The sequence below is a fragment of the Manacus candei genome, unplaced genomic scaffold, assembly GCF_025592945.1.
Source record: "Manacus candei isolate 608988 ecotype Guabito, Panama unplaced genomic scaffold, ASM2559294v1 h1tg000017l, whole genome shotgun sequence".
In the NCBI taxonomy this organism is placed as follows: domain Eukaryota; kingdom Metazoa; phylum Chordata; class Aves; order Passeriformes; family Pipridae; genus Manacus; species Manacus candei.
The window spans coordinates 24,136,938-24,157,815 of NW_026138065.1; the positions used below are offsets into that span (position 1 = coordinate 24,136,938).

The 20,878-nt window shown below is 41.8% G+C and overlaps 1 long non-coding RNA gene across 1 annotated transcript in view; it reads right to left on the reverse strand.

The window, feature by feature from the left end:
* LOC127469379 (uncharacterized) overlaps nt 1–17,687 on the reverse strand; it is a 54,763-nt gene extending 37,076 nt beyond the window's left edge. The window contains exon 1 of the long non-coding RNA XR_007903963.1: nt 17,622–17,687. This is a non-coding gene — a long non-coding RNA (uncharacterized LOC127469379). The remainder of the gene's footprint in view (nt 1–17,621) is intronic.
* Between the last annotated feature and the right edge of the window lie 3,191 nt (nt 17,688–20,878).

Genomic DNA, 20,878 nt, shown 5'->3' on the forward strand with positions numbered 1-20,878 from the left:
AAATATACTTATGTCAAATCCATCTCATTCTTCCTGCCTTCTTTCCTCAATCTAGCCACCGTTCCCAGGGGCTGGAGAACATTACAACCCATTCACTTTATATGAATGGGCACAGACAGACTTTTTCACCATTTCGATATGTCTACATTTGCAGGCACATCCTGTAGGCCAACTGAAACAGCCTTAATTTCAATTTACTGTCTCCCTGAGGAACATGCCATTCTCCTGAAACTGGAAAAAACCCTCAATGGCTATTCCCTGCCCCCTTTCCCTCCACCTCAAGTCAAGATCTGAATCTGAGGGAAAATTTCTCCCAAGATTAATGGACTGCAGTTCTGATGCTTATAACAGGGCACATGATCTTTATTAAACAAGTAATGAACAACTTTCAACAAAGTACTTTATTTGGAAGGTGGTCAGTGTTACTGTACACAACTCATCTAAATCCATTTTCCAAGTCCCTGTAGAATGGTGTTATTAAGAAAAAGAAAACATTCCTCAGTGGTCATTTAATTCTGCCTTGTTTTTCAGCGGTGCTATCAGTAATGACAAAAACAACACTAATAAAAAAGTAGCCAAGATCTTGGCTTGCTAACTTCAGATGCATGCTGGGGTCAAGTCAGAAAAGCCTAAATGGGAGATGCTCCCTCCTTCCCAAGACAAGTATTAGAGGTTAGCTATTATTGCAACAAATCAGAAAAAAAAATATAACAAATAAATATTCAGTAAATAGTGGGAGTATGGAAAACAACCAATGCCACAGGCCTTTGTAATCACATCTCTGATTTAGAGAAAAGCATCATGTAGAAATCTAGATTTTGGAGAGGGATATGTGTTTCTTTGCAGAAACACAGACATTCAGGCTCTGCTGGTACCTAGTATTACAGGCTTTCACTGAGCTTTTAGTAATTGTCTGGAAAAACTGTCATCATAGAAGTCAATGTGTAGTATTGCAATGGTGCTCAGCTCTGCGAAGTTACAATTAACCATTTATCATTTAACAACCACGGTACAAACCTAGTTATATCTCCTAGTGCTGTAAATACCATGATATTCCAACAGGTTCCTTAGGAAAGTATCAGACACTGGAGCATATGGTCAAACAGTGATTGATGTTATTACTCTGAAAAAGTTTTTGCTTTCCTGTTGTATTGCCGAATTCTTAATGTTTTCTGTGGGGTTTCTTTAGGGAGGATGATAATTCATAGACTGATGGGCCTGGTCCTAGTTATCCAAGTGGCCCAATGCTGTAAATTTGTTCATAGAACTACTACATTTAAGGCAGATCTTTCTGTTGTGCTCGCATTTGAGATGTCCAGTTATGAGCAGGCATAGGTGGGCATAAAGGGGAGGATCCTCTGGTCAAAAGAAGCCAGGGCAATTTGGAACAGTCATCTCAGCTTCCCACAGATGGGCAAATTACGATGACAGTATCCACCTCTGTTTTGGAAGTGGAAGCTGTTCCTTTTTCTGTTGTAGGCAAGCATTTTATTTATTTTAGCCACACTGCAATTAAAAATAGCAGCAAACCAAGAAGTGGTTAGAGTGAAGGCACAGAAGAATTGGCCTCAGTGGAGAAATGAGTTTTGCTTCCCACAGTTACAAACAGCCTCTGCTTAGTAAATTGGAAGTCTTTTCAGATTGCAAATGACTCCAGAAAAAACAAAAGTTCCAACTGCAACAGGAAGGCCAGAGTTAAGTCTGCTGTAAGTGACCATGACTAAGTAAGGAAGACAGCAATCTCAGATAGCATTTTCTCCACTGCAAACACCCGTCTTTTGATCTGCTTTTTGGATTGTCTCATTGTCATTTAATGGGAATGGTAAATCTTTCCAGGGAGTATCCAGAGAAATTCTTAGACATAGTCAGATTCAGGATATGGCGCAAGGCCATCTCTTAACCAAATTAATGAATGCTTTACAGCAAGCCATGAAAAGTCTTTGGAGCCATTATTCTAAAGGTTTGTTCTGGTCATTGCTTCTGTGTTAGCATTACTCCATAGTTCCCTTGCAATCACAGATGCTTGCATAAAAGAAACATTATGCTGAGACTAATGCTTTTCATACTTAGGAAATATTTTTCTTATTAGGAGCAAGCAATGAGGAGAATACCCCTCTCCCATTTTCTCCTGACTGCAAAAGTGTATTAGATCATGTTTTTTCGAAGAGAAATGCAGTTACAGAAGGGTTAGAACTTGACCTGTAGTCTGTCAGAGACAGCTCTTAATGCTGTATTTGCTCAGTTTGGGTTTGCTGTGTGCTGGAGGTGTTGGAGGTTGTACCTGAGAACTGCACAAGGAACTCCACCCGATCTCATGGCCACGTTTAGTGACCTGGGTTGGAGCTGCCCTTTGCAGCCTTCTACCAATTGAGCAAGGCAATGTCAGGCTCCTGCAGAGGTGTGTACCACACATGTGACTTTCTGACTGAGTGTAAAACATCTGATATTATTAATCAACCCAGGTGTTATATTAATTGGCTTGATTCTTAACTGAGAGAAGACTGTTTTTCAAACACCCAGGACAAAACCTGTTAAACCTTAATTAGGATGCAGCCAAGGAAGGTGCAGATGAGTCTGGAGTAATTACCAGACAGCGGCTGACATGCAAGTTCCTGTATTTTCAGCCAGAACAGGTGATTTTGAAACCTGACCTCCCAGCAACTGCCAGCTGGGCAGCACGTTTGCTCCACAGAGGCTGCCCAGGACGGCCTTTCCTCTGCTAAAAGCTCTCTGCTGCACATCAGCAACTTGGCACCAAGCAGGCTAGTGGAGCTGTTGGCTTTCATACCCAGAGGGTGGCAAATGGCAGGACTCAAACACAGAAACATCACTGCAAGCGAAATGGTGGACCAGGGCTGCACTGAAGCAACATCTGTGCTGCTGTACCCACATCCCTCCTCAAAATAAGCCTACAGGATAAGAAAGAATGATAAGGAATTGGGTAACCTGTCCATCTTTGCATCCATGAGTAGAGTGCCTACTTTGTCCCAAGGGATCACCCTTTCCCATGTGTTGCAAGGAGCTGGCATCCCTGCGCAACGTGGGCTGCATGCTCGGGGAAGGGAAGATGGGGTTATGTCCTAAATTTGAGACAGGCTTTCTCTACAACTGAGAATGAATTTTGTCCTCTCTATGATCTCCTACTTCATGCCAGAATGTGAAGATAGACAAAATGTAGAACTTGTAGGGAGAGACTACATGATTCATGAAGCAAACTTGAAAAACAGGCAAGCTCTTCTGTGAAACATTGCGGCTAGAGACAGAGTAGAGGACTGGGGTAACATTCACTTTAGCACCCTAACCCAGTGCTTTCAGATGGCTCTGTTATGAGCTTGGATAGTTTTTTTCCACATTATCCCCATTTCACATTCAGAAAAATGAAGCCCAGGGTAAGGGATGAACTTGCTGAAGTTCACCTGGCAAAGCACAGGATATAGAATACGTTTTGTATACTGCCTGGTCTCTACAGCCAAGGCAAACATATTCACGTACATTTAAAGAGAAAGGATCCTGTGAGCAGAGCTGGAGCTACAGACTTTTCTTAAACACACACTCAAAGAAGAAATCATTTTCAGAGAGGAAACTGCACCTGGAAAACATACTGAGCTTTAATGGATATTAATGTCTTGCAAAAACAAAACAAAGCCTGGAACTTCATAATTTGCCTAAAAATAAAGGACATTTTGTTTTTAGTGTTAAAAAGAGAATTAAATTATCCAGCACATGTTAGATACTCTTCAGCTGAAGTGCTTTGAATCTGATGCACAGACAATAAATTACATAAGGCAACATGGTGCAGTGGATGGAAGGGGCGAGGAGACAGGGGGTAAAGGTGAGCACGCAAAGCGTGCTGTGCCAGACGTCACTGATGCTGGCTCCTGAATGAAAGCTGAAACACTTGGGTATCAGAAGGCAGATGGAAAAAATGGGAATGCAGTTCCATCTGTGGATACTGTTTCTTTTCATGGTTCTCACCGCCTGACCTCTTTTTCCCATCAGTTCCTCAGTGACGGGATCAAGGTGAATTGCTCTGGATGGGTGAGTCTCGACAGAGCAAACACAGCTGCTGGCGGGAAGTGCTGCTTTGAGAGACAACATGGAGAAAGCAGGAGGTGAAGGCTTTTATAAGCCAGCCCTGTTAAAGGTACTTCTCCTTTTCACTCTCCAAGGCTTAATTCCTGTCCCACTGCAGTCAATGATAATTTCCCTCTTGACTTCAGTAGGAGGATTGAGCTTCTGGAGGGCAATGGCTCCTGACCCGGCTTCTCCTCCTGTTATGTTAGGCACTAAGCCTGAACAGCTTCTCTTCTGCAGACCTAAATGCAGCTGACTTGTATTCCCTTCAGAACAATCTTCCCACCCCTTATTTGTCTTCCTCATCAGAGGGTTCAGACAAAGAAGCTTGCATTATACTGTGGCACTGTGGAGCTGAAAGGAATCTGCTCTACCCAAAAAATGGGTTTGGGGCAGAGGCTCAGACTCAATCTGTGATGGAGGTGGAAGATCCTTCTAGGAAAGCATTACTTTGCCTTTTATGAGAATATGGGTGCACTTCTTCTGTTCCTTTAGACAGCTAGAGTGTACTTCATTTTTTTTCCAAGTCTCCCATGTTTGTTCTAGCAGTTGAATTATACGCATATTTTGCTATGCACATAATACATAGCTTGGCCAGCAAAAGATAGGAAGGGTAAATGATGGTATGTTTACCTTAGCTCATGGGGATGTCTCAGTGGTTTAACCTTCAAATGTGGTGTGCCTAACTTTTCTCTAACCACAGGTCCAAGTCCCAGCTGGGCTGACTCAGCCTTTATCTTCCTCAAGATAAATTCAGTCCCATTCACTTCACAGTGGGTGGGTGTTTCGGATGAAGCTTTAAAAATGAGAGTTTTGTCTGGTCTGGATGGACCTTAGTGATCCCTTAGCACTTTTCATGAGAAAAACGTTGGTTGTGGGCCAGAATTCCCATTCTTTGCTGCAACAGCACACTGGGAGTCTGAAGAACTGGCTCTATGATGCTCAGTGTGCAAAGACACCGACACTGTGGTGTTGAAGCAAATACGGTGAGGTTGTAAGCCAAGCTTACTGTATCCCATAGACTTACTAAGTATGCCCTAAAAAAGCTGGAATTTTAGGTCTCTAGCTGGCTAGAAGGTCTTGTACAGCCCACTGAAGTAGGATTAGGCAACAAGTGCTTTCCCCTACCTAGGAGATTTAATCCTACTGTAGAACAGGAAACAAGAACATTCATAGAATCATAGAATCATAGAATCAGTTGGGTTGGAAGGGACTTCCGAGATCATCAAGTCCAACCCTTGATCCACTACTGCCGTGGTTACTAGACCATGGCACTAAGTGCCACATCCAGTCTTATCTTAAAAACCTCCAAGGATGGAGAATCCACCACTTCCCTGGGCAGCCCATTCCAATGCCTGAAATAATTCTGTAAGAAGGAGAAGACAAGGTGTAGTAAATCAGTGAGTAAGGCACTTGCACAGGGATGTAAGAGGCTGACATGTCAGAGCACTCTTTGAGTAAATAGGAAATATTAGGATGTTTGTTGCTCTGTGTGTGCTCTGGATAAAAATTCCATCATGTTCCTAAGAAACCTCTCCAATTACACCTCTGCCAAAGTCAGTGTATTCCTGCAAAATTCTTTAGGCAATTCACCATTTTCCAAAAAAAAAAAAAACAGAACCAAAAAATCCCAGAAAGGTATTAGCTCTACCTTTCTGACAGCATAACCACAGAAATCCTGTAATTAGCACAGCATTGTGTTCCTTCTATCAGCTGCAAAGGTAGCAGTCCTTAACCATATGACACAGGCTCAGGGGAGCAGGTTAAACAAAATAAAATAACTCTATGCAATTTTGTCTGAGCTCAAACAACTTATGAAGCTAGTTAAAAAGAAAACAGGTTTTCAATTGCATTTCCTCTCAGCACATCCTTCAAGGCTTTAATGCCTTTGTCCTTCCAGGGCTAGAGACACCATGATAGCACAAGAGAGACTAATGGCTTTATATTTCTGGCCGAAGCAGAAGGAATGGAAAGATCATAAAAGATGACCAGTTTGCCTGAGATCTCTATCCATTTTGCAGGCACAGGTGGTTTGATTTAGCATCTGAAAGGCTGGATCCTGAAGCAGACCAAAAGGAACTTTCAACCCCTAGGGAGGAGCCCATAATTAGTATAAAGAATGGACAGTGCTGGCAGGTCATACGGGCCTTACAGAGTTGTATTTCCAGAAGAAGGCATTTGTTAATGTAGTCAGCACACTTTTGATAAGACAAGCACATCTCAAGCATTTAGGCTTAAATAAACACTCTGATTAATGCACTGGACGTGGAACATAACTTTCCACTGGACTGAATCTCTTAAAGTGTTTTTGATTCTAGCAGGCAGATCTGTGCAAAATGTTATAAAGTAAGATACCATGAAAACGTTGGAGATGGTTTTGAAGCACCCTAATAAAAGCCTAAAATTAATACTGTGATCCAGTCAACGTCAGGGAATTTTCTCCTTGGCTTCTTCACTATGTGGCCTATTATACTTGTGACTCATACAAGACTTCTTTTAGCTCTCCCTGGTATGGTGAGGGGATTGTAGAGTATTACTTAAATCTGAAGTGATTTGAGAATGTGCACAAAAGTGCTACAGAAGCGCTAACTAGTATTATCAGCTGTGAATAGATATGCCTATTATCAGCAGACACTCTTCAACAGTCCTACTCTGGTATGCATTCACAGCCAAAAGTGATCTCATTTTATACTGCAGCAGCCAAAGAAATAGATTGGGTTACTTAATATTAAAATGCATTAGGGGTTAGTAAGGAATTACCTAACTTTTTTTTTTTTTTTTAATTTAGAAGGAACGAGGCTCAGTACATGGTTGAGTAAATTTATAAACATGCGGTATTATTAGGTTCTGCTGTCTAAGTCTATTTTATACTCTAAAGAGCTTAGTAATATAAACATTTTAATTTAGAAAATGCTTCTAAGATAAAAAGAGAGAATTAACCACTAAACTTTTTCATACTTAACTTCAGGGTCCAGCTCAGACATTCATGTGCTCACCTGCACCGTGAGAGCTGGCAGAAATCTGGTATAACTTTCCAATGACTGCAATCAGCTCACCCATATCTTGCATAACAACTCTAAGACAAACGTATTCCAGACAGAATTGGAAATAGAGGGATATGTATGTACACATAAAAAAGCACAGGGCTTGGAAGCCTTGGCTTAATCAAAGGAACAGGGTGAGGAGGAAGGGGAGATACTAGCAGCAGTGTGTATCTCAGCTCACTGTTGAGAATCCCCTTTTGTGCAGACTACATACCAGTAACAGCTGGCAGAGTGTCTTTAGATGAGGCAGCCTGTGCTCCCTAACAGAAAGACTTCCTCATGTTATGATGTTTTGGAAACCCTGTGTACGAAGTAACATCAGTCTCTGGAGGCCTTGATGTTTCAGTAAAAGCCTACGGCAAGAGAAAAGAGACCCAAAAATATGGTAGTAGCTCTGAAGAGAGGGGGAGAGGAATAAAACCCAGGAACTGAATCAGGATATTTGAAATTCAAAGTCAAATGTTGCAGTTTAGACCCTTCTCTTGTCCTGAGCTCTGCAGCAGTGTCTCGCTGTGCAAGGATTGTAAAAAGGAACCTCCCATTGGGTGCTGTCCCTGCAACTTTAGTCAGAGAATAAAAATAAATTTAAGATGAATTTTCAAGAGGTCACAATCATCCAAAAAGGAGCTGAGCAGTGAGCACAACACTTCTTTGGTGGGGTCTCTCTTAAATGAACACGACTTGAGCCATGAGGACTGGTTCTTCTGCAACAACCACCACAGAACGTCTCAAACTTTGAATAATAGGAATTACTGTGGGTTTTGACCTATCTTGTCTCCCAGAAAAGCCAGGTTTTAAAATAAAGCGGGTACAAGACAAAATAAAAGGCTGTTATAAGTGGAAAGGCTGCACTTGCACTTTGAGAAATTCAACAAAATTAGGTACATTCAGGAGTCTTCAAGACATAAACTGATATCATGAGATATTTTCCAGAAAACCTGTCCCTTGCTAGCAATGGTGGCTTCTAAAATTTTCCCTTGGAGCAATCCTATAACTTTTAATACACCTTTTACCTTCATCCTACAACACAAGAGGCTTGAACCTTGCTCTTCTTTACTCTGGCAGCATCTTCAGTTGATAGAAAAAGCCAATAGAGCTGTGCTTCTTTGCAGCAGGGACGGCTCTGGCCTATCACTGACAGGAAAGATAAGGTGAAAATCCAGTCTAAATGGATGTAATGTAATTGATATAACGATCCAAAAGAGAAAATATACAGCTTGCCTTTATCACCATACCTCTGTTGACTCAAAGTCCTTTTCCAGTGTCCTTCCAAGGCACAATATCCAACTATCCAAGGCTCTTTTGCATGGTCACTGCTGCTCAGTCAGACTAGGTTTCTGTCCTGGCTGTAGACAGGCAAACCGAGGCACAAACTGGTGGGAGTGAGAAGTATAAAATTGCCTCAATGATCAATGGCTGACTTGGATACAAAACCAGACAAGCTGGCTGTATTACTAAATTTTGGTCTTCATAATACTGGGCAATATTAATAAAAATTAAAACACCAGCAAGACTGGCTTCAATGAAGAGTTATTGATTTGGTCCCAGAGCATGTTTAAATATTTTATTGCACAGATGGAGCCCCTACAACTTTCTTTTCCTTCATTCTGTAAAGGTCCTCTTTTACAAGGATACTTGCTGCCCCTTGGGAGGGCTGGATCCTGTTTCCTCTCCATTTATGTGTGTTTTTTGCGGGGGAGGGCTGGGCTCAGGTAAGGAGAATCGATTACTCAAGTGCAGGACAGAACAGCTTTTCCTCATGCAGGGGCCAGGACTGCTGCCTTTGCTGTTCTCCCATCTACCACCTTCAGGCCACGGCTGTCTGCAGGCTGTTTGCCTGGTTGCAGATCTCCCTCCCATCTGCATGATGCCAGGGTAGGACATTGCAGAGGAAGTTACCATCTTATCGGTCTTAAGGTTTTCCCAACAGTAATTTCTCAGTCTTTTGGAACCTGAAAGGTCTACTAAAAAGCAGAGTGCAAAAGATAGGTCCCTCTTTGCCACATAAAAAACAAAACAAAACAAAACAAAATAAAACAAAACAACAAAAACCCCATGGTTGTTTTTTTGGTGGTGGTGTAGGGATCCTTTTTGTAGAAAAGAGATTTTTTTAAAATTGTTTCCATGAAAGAAAAGCTCAGAGCCTGAATGGATAGGTTCCACAGACAGAGCAAGACACATGGGGAGTGATAAGGCCTAGCTGGCTTGTGTAAGATGGTGAATTTGGAAAGCTCTCCCCCATCTTCTAGATAAGAGGTTTCCTCTCAAAGGCAGTGACAAACACCAAGCAGACTAATTGTAGCTTTTTGCTTAGCAGCACATCACTTATAATGACAAGCGGCAGACAGAAACTCTTCCAGCAGGCATCACTGCTAAACATGCTGCATGTCTCATGACCTGCAGGGAAGGCAAACTCTGGACATAAGTCATTTAAAAAAAAAAAAGGTAGAACCATTAAAGGATTTCAGAAACCCACAAACCAAAAAATATCCTTATGATTTACCTGATTTGTAAAAGCAGAATTTCTGTGGCTCTACAGCCCCATAACAGAAATTCTTGAAGTACCAACACGTGACTTTCTAAGAACACAATCCAATAGGAGCAGAAAGACAAGCCATATTTAAGAAACCTCAGCAAAAAAGCCACCTCAGCAGCCACCAGCAAATTCTGCTTGATGAGGATATAAATTATTAGTCTACATTATGCATTCCAGAGGGCAAGGATAGCTTATCCTTGCTCTTTAATTTTTCCTTCCTTTTTGGAAAATAACGCAGGATATGTATTGAAGAGGAGGACTATCTTTCTTCTGTGTTACTTTGTTGCATATTTCTTGCATGTTACAGGATCTTGATCTCACGATTACATAGATTTCACACTAATTTGATCTATTCTGTCTCCTTACATATTACAGCCCCTCTCTTGGGTTTGAGATATACACTGCTTGGGATGTGATGCATTAAAGGACTGAAGTAGTCTAGGTATGCTTGAGCTTTCTATGCTCAGGAGAAAGACTAGATCTTTTCTAAGAGTCCCTCACACCACTATTTTATGTACTAGGATATTTGTCAGAAAGTTCTTACTAACCTATAGTACATTTTTGTTGTCTCTACCATTCAACACAACTAATCATGTTGAAATAAAGGGAACAGTGGCCTCTCACTGAAAGCTTCTTCATTTTGTTGTCAAAGTAGGTGATGAGAAACAAGTAAACCCATTTTGCCTCTGTTTAAACTTGACAGCGTCACCTTACAAAGTCACTTTTTGATTCAATACCCCCATCTGGAGACCAGGACAGCTATATCCAGGCTAGCTTATTTTCATTTCAGCCCCTAAATTATGCCTTCATTTTTACACTAACATTATTTCTCTGTTTTGATGGTTGACATCTGAGCATTGGGTCCATAGGCCCCCATCAAAGCTTTGCTTTTGCATGTGGACAAGGTCTCTGGTGAGCAGGAGCACTCGAGGTGGCTGTTCACATGCACGGAGAAAAAGCACAGTTTTTAGTTAGTGACAGAAGGACTATTCTGGATCCAGCACGAACCAGTGTGAACCTTCACCCAGCCCTGACACTGACAGCATTTAGACACAGCTAGGCAACATTCAGCTTTTCTGAGAGCACTGAAGGTGGAGAAAGGCAGCACTGGCGTGGTGCCTTACGGAGGCAGGACCTGTGCAGTGTGTTGGAACGGTGAACGTCACAAAACAAAACAGAACTGCTTCCCACTCAAACAGACAAGAAAAACGACACAATTTTGAAATGCCTGGACATTCCCAAGAGACTTTACCCAAAAGTATATTGAAGTTTGCTTTGGAGTAACAGCTACATGTCATTGAAAAATTACTTTTTCCCCCAGATAATTTATAGAGTATCCAGGAGTGACCTGTCGTCATGATCTCTGCCTTGAAAGCAAAACAAAAGCAAACAATAAAGAGTTTTGCATGGATTTATGCTGAGTTCCAGCCCTTAATTAAGCTGTCCAAGGGCTGCCGAGTATCCAGTCTGCTCTCAGGGATGATGGCATAAATCCAGAGCAAGCCTACAGAAGTGAAAAGTTCAAGTCCTAACTGGAGTGGGAGAGATTATTGCCTGAGCTAGGAGAAGAGTCACAATATCAAAATCCATTGGAACCCAGAAAACCTTGCTCATGGAGGGTGATAGACATTTTCGTCTCAGTTGGACTGAATCTATGCCATTTATTTGTTTGCAGTATAATTTGTGTTTGGAAAAGTTGTAAGCCATCTATATATGAATCTGTTTTCTGGTCCCATTTTCTTTGTGCAACACAGAACAATCCAGCAGAGCAGAGTCACCTCAACAAAGTGCAAAATTATTCTGAGAAAGAGCTTCACACAATCTCCAATTCACTAGTATGAGAAAGACAAGAGACTGAGACAAAACCTAGAATAACCCAAGTGCAATGGATGAGTTCCACCCATTAATGGCCTTGAATGCTTCAGATGGCAGCACAGATTTAGGCAGAGGCACTGGCTAAGTGCAAGATGTTATTATAAGCTTGAGACATCTGCCTTTCGGAGAGCTTGTATGATGCTCTTATCTTGTCCTAAAAAGAGATCTCTATATACATCCTATCTTAAGTTCAAAGTCTTTTTTGGGGGGGAAGACACACTAGGCTTACATTTCCAGGACTTTGGTACAATAGGCTGCATCCCATACACTGAGTCTGTGTCTATCCTCATCCCATTAGCAAAAGAGGTAATATTGTTTTCCCTGATGCCTGGGCAGTGATTGACAATGCTCAGACTGTCTCACTGGGGCACCTGCAGATAACCACCTGAGATAGATCAGCACAGGAAACCATTTCCACACAGCGTGAATGTGCAGGTGGTGAGCAAAGTAAGGAGCATGATTATTATCCCTTTTCTAGCTAACTGTTCTGGGCCCCCTGCATGACGTCTGCATAGTTGAAATGTCATCACTTAGCCAGATGTTGAAGTCACATCTATCTAAATCCAGTTGGTTTTATGGAAAGTATTGTCTATTTTGACAGGCATAAATCAAGTGGCATTTGTATGAATAAGGGATTATTACTAAATCGTGCATTTTCTATTAATAGATCCCTATTAATGCTGCAGGTGTTAGGAGTAACTGCTCTTTGAAGCATTACTTAATCAACCCCTTTGCAAATCCCCATAATCTAGCTCTCATAAAAATACATGGATTATTGATTGAGAGGACCTCTGGGATCCCTAAAACGAGGTTCAGCTCAGATGCTTGTGCAGTGCAGGAGACGCACTACAGATCGCTCCCTGGAATGTCTGCCAGGTGTTTGCAGTTTCATGCATAGTGTGTCTTGGAAATAATAAAAGAGGTGGAGGTGGAGGGGAGGTCATTCCCATCCAGGAAGACCAGGCTCAAGTAGAGGAAGGAGAAGGAGGACCATTAGCAATAGCTGGAGAGGTTGAAGGTGCAGAGGTTATAGGGTGACCTACTTCTCCCTGTCTGGGAAACTTGTGATAGCGAAAAGAGAGAGCAAGCAGATCTAATGTAAGTTATCCTCAAAACTGACACACAGCATCCAGTCAGGTCTGCAGCATGCCTGTAAAGCACACAAGCAATTGGGACAAGCCTTTAGAAACACATTGGGTACAAGGGGAGCCAGGAGGTTAAATTAGCATTTAAGAAACCCATGAAGAGCCTTGAATAATAGATTATTCCAAACAGCCCAGTGTTAATATTTTAGGATTACATCTGCAAAGCTTAGTGCTGATGAGAATTGAGCAGGCGAAGCTAAAGCGCACCCATTCTCCCTGCTTGGTGGACCCTTGTGGTTGAGTTCTGCCTGGATCAGATCTGCAGAAGGTCTTCAGGGTCGTTTTAGTGGGGCTTGGGCAGAATACAATTGCTTAAAGGTGGGCTAAAATGATTCTGTGCGTGCTAGAGACCCAGAGACACTTCAAGTGTCAAGAACAAAGCAATGTTATATGCAGAATACAAGTAAAGCCAGTAAGCAACAGACCCACAGAACCCTATGCCCACAAAACTGCCGTGCTTCTTGAGCTGTTCATACAGTGCCTGCTGGGGGGCCCCTCCACCATAATCACTGAGGAGCTTAAGAAACCTTGCAGAGAAGCCCTTGAAACCATAATCCACGCCATTTCACAGGCATCTTTGGCAATCCATAGTCCCAGGCACATATATTTATCAGTTCAGCTCAGCTCCCATATAAGCCCCTGTCCTAGTTAGAACAGCTGGGCCCAGTTCATCACTGGATGGGTGTAACCCAAAACTGTGTATTGGATAGCCTTCCATATCATTTCCCAGAAACTGTTATCAATGAACCATTTACACCCTCTGCCCAGAGCAGCCTGACTCATCAGGCTACAAACTAGGTGTTAAGAGGCCTGCAAGATAGAAGGGTGTTTTTGTCCTCACACCCACTGAGGAACCCCCTGCCCTGAGGGCAGTACTGAGCATTCCTGCCTGAACTGGAGAATATATAATCTTGGAGTCTTGGGACTTTTTTAACCACTCGTGGGATCCAGAGGAAGACTGCAGACCACCGCTCTCAACCAAACTGTAGACCACCACTCTCGACTGGACTGCAACCACCACCCTTGACTGGACTGCAACCACCACTCTCGACCAGACTGCAACAGCACTCTCACCAACAGGTTTTCCCCCTCTCCCTTTACTTTGGACTCAGGGGCCCAAAGAACACCCCTCTGTTCATGCCCCAGAGTGCTGGGTTATACATTTGGGTTTTGTGGGTTAAAACCAATTGTTTGTCTGTATAATCGTACTTATTTTATTAAATTGTTATTCTGATTTATAATCTCTCTTTTGGGTTGAGTTCATTTTCCCCTGCTGGTTTACCTTTAAACCAGCATAGCCCCAAATGCCCCCATCTCGCCAGGCTGAGCAGAGCAGTGCCTTGCGCTGTACCACTGCTGGCTGGAGCCTCTAACGGTGTTTTGCAAATTCCCTGACTGGGTCAGGAGGGACCATAGCTCTGCAGCCTGGTAATACAGAGTGGGAGAGGGAGGATCCCCACACAACCCTTCATCCAGGGAGGGCTAAAAACTGGGGAACGCATAAACAGGACATTAATCAATCACATCACACTCTTCAGAAAGTACTGGAAGGTGAGGAAAATTTCTCAATGAGAAGGGATAAGAAATAAAATCAATCCCTCACAGAAGTGCTTGATAAAGCACCATTTTCCAGGGTGCCACCATCTGTTCTGTGTTACAGGGAATAACCTTGATGTTATTACATTACAGGATTATTAATATACAGTAGTGTGTTAAATCTCAACCAAATGTATCAAGCGCGAGAGAGACACATAATATCACTGGTGGCTGGGACAACACAGTTCAGGAAAGTGCTTCTGTGAGGGTGCAGGACCTGTTTAAAGTGCTAAAAGGTAAGAGCATTCCCAGTGGCTGCACTGAATGGACTCACCTCAGCTATGGATCCAAAGTCAAATTCTCCCACCCCAGTTCTCCAGCGTTTCACAGGAAAGGGGTATTTGGGCTTGAACTCCTGTGCATCACCAAACTGCAGCTGGTTCAGCAGACTGGTACCCTATTGACCATGTACAGCAAGCACCTCATGGCTTTTTTCTTTCAAGAGGACCAGTCTGAATCAAGAAGTGCTTTCTCTAAGGCAAGAAGCATTGCTGCTCTGTTACACACCTATATCAGGTTTCTGTACCTGAAGGGGAACAGAAAAGATGTGAAAGTGCTTTCACGCTGCACCCCAATACAATTCTTGGGAGAGTTCAACTCTTCATTTATATCATAGTGCACAAAAAAAAAAAAGCCAACAGAAGAAATGTGACAGAAAGCATAGCTGTCATCCTAATATTTCTGCTTTTCCTTTTCACTTCTGATGCGGGATTTTTCCTGTTCCCTTTATAGTTATGCCTTGAACCTTGGAAGATGAACAGCTAGGCTTTCTCAGTTAACTTTCTCAAATCATCTTGGAGCACTTGGAGATTTTTCCCTTCGTATCCTAATTAAGGGTATATCAGTGTCCCATTGGGACCGAAGCAGTTAACGAACACCATCCGGCAGGTCACTTATAAACTATTTGCCCTGAGATTGAGGGTAAACTCTGGTGAATTCCCTAGGAAAGAATCAAATGAACCTGTTAATGAGTGGAGCAATAGGAGGAAGAAAAAAACAAGGCAGGATCTGAGGTCTTAAGGAAATGTAGGAAATAAATGTTTGTTTATCTAATGGTTTTACTGGTGTCAATGCACAGGACTCCCCCTCCATTTTAAAGCAGATGCAAACAAAAGATTCAGTTGCAGACAAGCTTTGGGACTTGACTTTTACATGAGACACTTGTAAACATTCCTCAAAGACAGAGAGGAAGAGGGACCCGTGGCACATTCATTTAAAATAAAACCTGGCAGCAAGGTTTCCTTATATTATCATCACTATCTGAATCACCAAAATGAGCTTCAGTCCCACCTTAGACTGTTTAAACCTCCTATATAGTAAATCAGATTATCTGTCCCTGGAAACTTTTGTTTAAATTCTTCACTATAGTTTTCAAAAAACAGCACTGTAAGCTGAAGAGAAGCTCTTGGGATATTGCCAGCCTATAAGAAATTTTGCAAGAGCCTGGTTTGATAAAATTTTAATAGAAGATCCACAGACAGTTTCCACTGTCAGTTTGCCTGTCAGTGAAATGACTCAGGGATCAGAAAAAACAACTCAGTCCTAGGAAAAGAAAAAACTGAACCCCAAACAAAAACCCACACCAAACCAAAAAGTAAACCCCAAAACACACCCAAAAATTCAGAGCAGCCAGAGTGTTTTTTGTGTCTATGTCTGTGAGAGGGCTTAGCTTCCACTCTAAGCAGGCCTAGGATGGGAAGAGTATCTTTGACTTATAATTCCTTGTATTTTCATTATTTGCAGTAAAGCCTGACACATAGCACAGCTAAAAGCTATACTATAAAAACACAAAATGGGTCCAAAGCTGGAAAATGTTTGACCAGAATACAGCTGCATGATTAATGTTCTTTCACATGAGAATGAAAAAAACAGATGCTTAGAAAAACCTCAAAAAACCAACAAATCAACAAAAAGTTAATTTAAAAAAAATAATGTTTAAGTTAAAATATAGAAGGGATCATTTACAAAATATTTTATCAGAGCTTGTACTACAGGAAAAGGAAAGGATCTTATGCTGTCGTAATGTTGCTTTCTGTTTATCTACAGAAAACTTGTGACAGGACCTCCACTGGCATTCTGTGTCTTTGTTTTGTTAGAAGTAGACCAAAAGCACCACATACTGGTTTTTTTCAAGCCTTATGCAGCAATGCAGATGGGAGGACTGACTGAGAGTCAGAAACTTTGCAGTGAGGCAGAAGGAAAGAATACAAAAGAGATTTTCTTCTTCATCTAAGTTCTGACACAGAGCAAGAGAAATATTCTCTGATCCCTCCCAATTTTCACATGATATTGGTGCTAGCAAACACAACTTGACTTTTCTAAAGCTACAACATGACCCATAAAAACCTTGTTTATTATTTTTGCCAAAACCAGAAGGTCCTCAGAGAAAAGGTGACAAAGAAAGGCACAGAGGTCCCTGGAATGGTTCTCTAATTTGAAGCAAGTGAGTATCTAAATTGTACAACAATAAGTGTTTCCACTTATTTTGGATAGATAGCCTCTTAGAGACAGAACATCCTGAAAGTTTTTAGTTTGGCTGTTATCCCCTCCTCCAGGTGGATGGATTTCAGGTTCTTGTGTCTGTTGAAATGTATTGTCCATATCCTGCTTCTCCAAAGAGCTTCCTGCATCCCTTGTGGTGTCTATCGGTAGAGGGTTGACAGACCTTGAAGGTGTCTCACCACCTTTCAGCCATCCTGGGGGTCCATTGGTGACAAAGATGGAAATGAAAAACAGAGAAGGGCCTCACAATTCCTGTTCCCTGCTAGGCAGTGAGGAAGGGGTGCACTTCATATGGATCAAGCAGAAGGCTGTAAACCTGACATGCTACACACAGTCATGAAGGGTCTCTGGAAGTGAAGGAGAAGGATGACTGGCTTCTGCTTCTGGGTTTTTGTGCTGTCTCATGGGAAGTGAAATAACATGGAAGCTGGGATGGTACTCCTGTATGATGACCCCCAATCCCAAGATATAACTCTGTGACACTGCTGTTGTACAATTCCTTCTGCGTCCTCCAATCACGGCAGCAACCTCCGTGAACCTCAAGAAGCTTCACTAACTGTCAGAGCCACTTCTTGGGCAACATCTTCACAAGCTGGTATCTGGCCCATTTCTTTCCCCACCCATTGACATCAACAGGATATTTTCCACTTACTTTTTTGAAGCCAAGGCTTTTTTTTTTTTTTTTCTGGAGAACACTTTAACAAGAACATTAATATATTAATAGACAAGGACAGCTAGTCAGCAACTAAGAGAAGGTAAAATTTGATGAAAGGCAGGCAAATAATAATTTAATAAGAAGCACAGTAATAGGTTCCTAATGTCCCCTGGCTTCCCTTCTCAAGGCCTTACCTGAAGTACAGACAGCGGAGCACTGAGGTCCCTGTACTGACTTTGGAAGAGATGAGTGATCCTCAGCTGGAGTCTCTTATTCTGTAGCCAGGGGATCTAAAATGTCTAGATATTTTTGTTCCCTTATCTCCTGGGCTAACCCATGCCTCCAGTTTTTGAGCCAGAATTTCATGTTCAGCTCAAACATAAGTCAACTGTCTTGACAGAGAAGTCAGTAGAAGTTTCTAGTCATTAATCCCAACTGAATTGCTCCATATCTTCTTACAACACTCACAGGACTATGCAAGTTGCAACACCAAAAGCCTAGAATTAGCCAGCTGGCCCCTGCCAAGGCTCATCTGGCTTCTTTGTCTCACAGTGACCAGACCCAGCTGCCTCTGTGGAAAAATGGTTTCTGCCACAGTCGTGGTACCTACCATGAATAAGTTGCCCCCACAATTTGATATGTTACAGGAGAGGTTCAAGAGGATTTTCACTCCCTCACATCTTCCTATTCCTATTTCTGTATTTTACCCACAATTCAAAACATCAAGGGAACTTTCAAAGCAACATTCTCTATTTCACAGTGTCGTGGTAAATCAAACATATGTAGACCGAAAATCTAATAAAAAAACTATGAGGAGTTTCAATCAGAAGAGTATATTGAAATGTAGATAGTAAAACTGCTGTAACTAACTGCAGATGCTAAAGAAACTATAAAGCCGCAGTCAGCATGATTTGCCACATTACTTTGCTAGAATGAAGACTGACTATAGTTTTACTATTTGACTTAATAAACTGGCATTTTTTACTATATAATGCATCAAGTTGCTGTAGTTTTACTATAGCAAATACAATTCAACTGTACTTTAAAGAGAGATGCTGTTTTCATTTTCTTTTTTTAATACACACAATGGAGCTGTGAGAAGTACTTGGGTAACACTTCTGTGCCCTTCCTTTAATTTTCACTTAACTTTAACTTGTGTTTGAATGTGTGATTTGTGTTTTCAACCATTTTCATTTTGTTTGTGTTTTTCTTGAAACAGGAAGTCATCTATAGTGATTTTTGCAGCACAAGGGTTTGATATTTGAGAAGGAGAAAAGTGAAATTTGGATTCCACTTTCAGACAGATATGAAGGTTTCTGCATCTGAAATACAAGGTATTTTGCACAGTTCTCATTCTGAAGTTTCTACATGAGAGGTGTATATTGCTGGGTAGTGATCATTTGGTCCATCTGGAAATTGCCATACTAAGAGACAGAAGGATGGGCTGTAAGTGTTGTGTAAGTGTTGCCTACTTTTTCTTACAGTGTTATATTTGTAGACTCAGCTTAGCTCTTTCCCTCTGTGCTCACTTTTATATACCCACCCAGAAAGCAGCAGTGTGATATTCTCTGAGAATTATGTACTGGTGCCAGAATGACAGTCAAAGAAACCACAGAAGCAGAAAAATATCTAGACCTTACTTTCCTTCTCCCAGAGGCTAGGATGACACATCTCCAGCATGGATGGGGAGAAAGCACGTTAATAAAAAAAAATTCACATTAATCATCAAACTAATGCCAACTGACAGTGATTTTCTCCATGTGTCATTGTTAATTGTATTCTTACTGCTTTATATGTGAATATACATCTCAATAGTCAGACTCTGCAGCCAAGGAATATTATGGGAAAACCCAGGCCTATGACACTCATTCAGGCTGATGCATTTACATGAACATTTAAAGGGTTCACTTTTACTGTATGCACACACACTTTTAGTGCTAAAATTGTAAGCTTTAGTATCATGTGTTGGTTGTTCCTATTCTCCAGCTGCAATTCACAGCGACTGCCTGTGCTCCAGAAGTGCCATGGACACAACATGTCCCTCATCCCAGTTGCCCCAGAGCATGCCCTCTGTAGCATGAGAGATGGTCTCTCTGGGTTTCTTGCTCACACAAAACACAGCTTGGCAAAGAAATCATGGTACAAACAGCCAGAAATCCAAACCTGCTTAATTCAGACCTCTTGCACTGCTCCAAAGGCATTTGGAGATAAGCTGAGGGTTGACTTACCTGTTTTTCTCACCACTTCTCCCTAAAGCTGTCACTGCCAATTTTTATCACTGGCCAGAAAAATAAAGATATGAAATACTTCCTTTTTTTTTTTTTAAATAACAAACAAAGTGGGAGTTTATATTTTAACAAAATTGTACTTGGTAAGTGTGATTTATTGCTAGTGCAAGGCATGGCCAGAGGAGACTGAGTAAACTTTGGTTTGAACAAAGACTATTGACCTGAGCAGCCAGTGCCATTGTGGGAAAGCTCTGGTCAAAACCCAATTTCTGCCACTGAAACCAGGTGTAATCATTGACCAAATGGGAGCAAAGAGCCCAAAACTCAGAGAAGTTTTGGGTACAGGCAAATTCAATTCCAAATATAAAGCTCCTGCAATAAAGGAAGATAAAACACTGCAACAACCATTCCCCTCACACCTTTCAGCTGAAATGATTGGGGGAAATTGATCTTTGGACCAAAATCTATGAATTTAACTTTGCATCCTGCATGTCAACTGCAATACCTGGTCATCAAATCTTCTCCACCACAAGCAAATGAATCCTGTGGTTTTGGATGTCATAGCACCAAGTCAGGCTCACAATTGAGAAGTGTAATACCACCAGCAGCAGAAGTGAAATAGGTATAGCAGAGCCACTAAACATTTAGCCATATTCTGTCCATCTTTGCAATTTTTGCTTCCTTCCTCAATCATCCTCCCCTTACAGTCCGGAAAAAACTGGCAGCTATTTTAGGTGTCCCACCGTTATCATTGAGATGCAATCCCTGCTAAACAAACTATTTCCAATGCATTGCCAAGTAAACCCAGGGCTGGCCTTTGACTTCATCATCTGAAATATGACCATAAAAATAATGAGTCTGTAAACTGCTTTTGGCAATTATGCCGCTGCTGGAATGAAAGGACGTTGTCATTAGCATGCAGCTTATGAACCCCAGCTTGCTGGTCCTGGCAGGCGGCCAGCCTGGGAAACTGAGCCGGCCTTAAAGCTGACACAGGTTCAATGGGATAATTAGGCAGCTTTTTTGTTTGAGTTTGTTGATATAAATGTGGTAGAGATTAGCCTTTTCCCCTTCAGCTCTGGGTAATGGTCAGGGCTAACAGGTGTCAGGCTAATGGTGGTGAGGGAAATTAATACTTGGTTTCCTGGTACCTTCCTTTGTTGTTTTTCCCCACAGAGGAATTCCTCCAAATCTTCTAGCATTTTGCAAGCACATTCCCTCCC